At 43.5% G+C, this 3,528-nt stretch overlaps 1 protein-coding gene across 1 annotated transcript in view; it reads right to left on the bottom strand.

The window, feature by feature from the left end:
• dnah5 (dynein, axonemal, heavy chain 5) overlaps positions 1–3,528 on the bottom strand; it is a 148,526-nt gene that overhangs the window by 64,257 nt on the left and 80,741 nt on the right. The window lies entirely within an intron of this gene.

Here is a 3,528-nt window from a genome sequence, read left to right as displayed (position 1 = left end):
AGAGCATCTGTCATCTTAGAAAAGTCAAAAGAAAAGAAACAGTGAGACTGCGAGAGAGAAAGAGAGCGTGTGTGCACGAAAAAACGCAACACTGATTTACAATTGTGGCGACCTCCTCCCAGGCTACCTTTGCATCATCAGCTCGTGGAGGTCTGCTCGCAGTTCCGTATAGTCGGACACTGCGAGCTTGAACCTCCCGGACCAAAACATCAGTTTCCTCCTGGGAGAAGTTTGGCCGTCTGACGCTGCTGCTCTCTTCTGCCATGGCGAATTGAGTAAACTCTCATTACGCCTTCGCGCGGCGCATTTAAGGGCGAGGAGAGGGGCTCATGTGATTGGTGTAATGTGAATGGGCTGTGTAAAACCCACTCCACGCCTTCTCTCCTCCCTCTTTCCGACTTGCGCAGGTAGGAGGGACGGAGGTGGGAAAGACAAGTAGCTGCGCCAGCACGCACGGTGCAGAGTCCTGCACTGGGTCGGGTACCCACGGGTACCCGCAAAAACAGCTGATTTGCGGGTGGTTTTTAAAAAACTATTTTTTCCCGGGTTCGGATCTGGGTGGAAAAAATAACATGCGGGTCGGATCGCGGGTTTTAGATAAACACATCAGTCATTAGTTCGGTAAACTACAGATAACTATCTTGGTCATTATTTACTCTCTGAGGATCGCTGCGCTATTTCGCAACGGTCATTGGTTCAGCTGTTTAAACGCGTTTCACCATCTAATAACACAATTTGTGATTGGACGACAGAATCAACATGGCTGCCACCGTCTAACAAGCGCCGCTTCCAAAACAATAAATAAGTTGATAAAACGTACAACTATCACTTTTTAATGTTTCTGAAGTGTTTCCCTGATGGATTACTTCTCTCCTCGATGGATTCTAAAAACACGTGACGGCTCGTAACTGCTGAACATCGCTCTGGACAGAAAGTAAGTCTATTATTACACATGTAAAGTTCCTTTACATAGATTAAAAGTTTGCATTAAATGTAACAAACGAGTGCTTTTACACTCGTATGGGAGAGGAACACAGAGGGTTGATGATGGAGCTGAAGTCAGGTTTTCATTGTGAGAGCTGCTTCATTCAGGTCGTTGTTTACTTACTGGCACCTTAAATGTGGCGATATGCTGTTCAATATTCAGCCAATGTGACCCAAAATGTTTACTTTAAATCCGGGTTACGGGTCGGGCTGCGGGTCGTGTTTCAACGGGTCGGACCGGGTTGCGGTACTAATTGGCCTGATGCGCAGGTTTGTGGTTCGGGTGCGGGTTTGTACGTCGCCGGGTCGGGTCGGGGCGGATCTTGAAAACTGGACCCGTGCAGGACTCTGGCACGGTGTGCCAAACTTGCAAAATCCGCCTGGCCACACCCAGTTGGCGAAGCGCAGGTGCGCTGCGCCCCCGCCTCGCCCGGTCTGTGAAACTAGAGCCCATAGACTGTAAATGGATTTAGGAGCCTGATCATACCTAGTATTAACATGTATCTTTGATGATCTGATCACAAGTGGACAGTTCGGCGAAGTGTTGTGTGAATGTCCACTATTTTGCTGCAAGGAAGGAGATGTGTTGGATTCTACTGCCAGTGACATCTCCAGCTGTACCGAAACAACCAGCAACATAACTAGTGAGCAGCTAGCAAAAGTGTAAACACTGTAACTGTGCACAGGGTCCTTTGATCTTATAGTATAAGTAGTCTGAGTGGGCGGAAGTTCGCTGCATAGATCAGGCTCTCATTGGGCGGAACGAGCCACCCGCTGAAGTCCCGCCCTACCACCTCCGGTTGCAGTTTTCAACACGTCCTTTACTAACTTTTGCAGTGTTTGATCTTGCGGGGATGTAGCCATTTTTCTGCCATGGTTTGCGTCCTGTAGGCAATATTTTTGTGGGCGTGTTACACGAAAACCTGTTTCCCCCCGGCAATATTTTTGCAAGCGCACCGCTGCTGTGGCACCGCCCAGAACAATTGTGATTGGTTGAAAGAAATACAAGCAGCCGGGCGTTTTTTCTCCAATCCTAAAGTGAGAGTCGGCCCAGCCAAGAAAGGTCTGGTGAGCGAGACCATAGTATAAGTGACATAGGCAGTAAGGAAATCTGAACAAAAGTGGTCAGCTGGAGAAGTATGACTCAGGTTAAACGGCGATACGAGTCAGCGGTCCCCTTGTGTTTGGATCACCGAAACACAAGTTATTACCAGGTATACACAGGCTTCAAGTGTATTTCCTGTTAAAATGTTTGGGGTTATGGGCAGTACTCGAGTTGAGGAGGGATGAGGGGGGATGGCATCCCCCTTGAAATAAAAACGGTCAAAATCACCCCCCTTCTAAAACTGCCATCCCCCCTTTCCATCCCTTGTGTCATTTTTTGAATGAATGTGGTATTACTGCTATTTCAACATTTAGTTTTACCTTTGGTTTTACTTGGTTTTACGTGCATATCACAACGAAAAAAATGATAAAGTTACATTAAAATTATGTATAACAGAGCTTTCATACAGCTTTGCACACACATTACTCTTGGATGGATTACTCGCGAATGCAGGGTCGCGCAGAAATGCCACGCATATCACATGAAAGTGCAGGACCAGAGCTTTCCAGTGATACACACATCATTGTGCTGTCATCCCATCATGCTATAAATACAGATCAATTGTCTACAAAATAAAAACCTGACGAATTTCTTTACAATCCATTATACAGATCTTGTTATCAGTCACTTCATATCGTGAGGAATAATATTATTACTATTTTTCTATTATCTTAGATGTAAATATTGCATGTTTCCTTCAAATAAAACACATTTTTGACTTGTGAATGAGTCAGTGGAATTTCTTGCAATAATGAAAAAATACCGGCAATCATGTCTGCCTGGCACAAACCACATGTTTTGAACAGCTGTGAAGTGACAGAATGTCCCACCATCATGGTTCTTATATTGCCAGATTCCAGAGAGTCTCCCCTCTTCATATATGGCAGAATATGTCAACTTCCAACTTGCTATGGTGAGATACATGTAAAAATGGAAGAATTTAGTAACACAGATTTTTTTTTCATTGATATAAAAATTAATATAAAGTACAGGCACATAGAAGGACATGTAATGATGGCAAATCTGGATAGCCCAGATTGTCCTGAAAAAAAATAAGAGGCAGGTGAGAAATTATTTTGAGCCCCAAAACCATTTTATTTCAGTGTTTTGTTTTGTTTTTAAATCCACACTTGAATGTTGGGCATTTTCAAGAAAATATGTAGTTTTCTTAAAAATCAACTGGAAGAGTAATGTCATGTCCTTGCTGCTTAGTCATTCTAACAAAACCATAATGAGCTTGTTTTCTTCACATAGAGGATACAGTGGGGCAAAAAAGTATTTAGTCAGCCACTGATTTTGCAAGTTCTCCTACTTAGAAAGATGAGAGAGGTCTGTAATTTTCATCAGAGGTACACTTCAACTATGAGAGACAAAATGAAAAAAAAAATCCAGGAAATCACATTGTAGGATTTTTAAAGAATTTATTTGTAAATTATGGT

The sequence above is a fragment of the Epinephelus moara genome, chromosome 6, assembly GCF_006386435.1.
Source record: "Epinephelus moara isolate mb chromosome 6, YSFRI_EMoa_1.0, whole genome shotgun sequence".
Taxonomy (NCBI): Eukaryota; Metazoa; Chordata; class Actinopteri; order Perciformes; family Serranidae; genus Epinephelus; species Epinephelus moara.
This window is presented reverse-complemented; position numbering and strand designations above follow the sequence as displayed.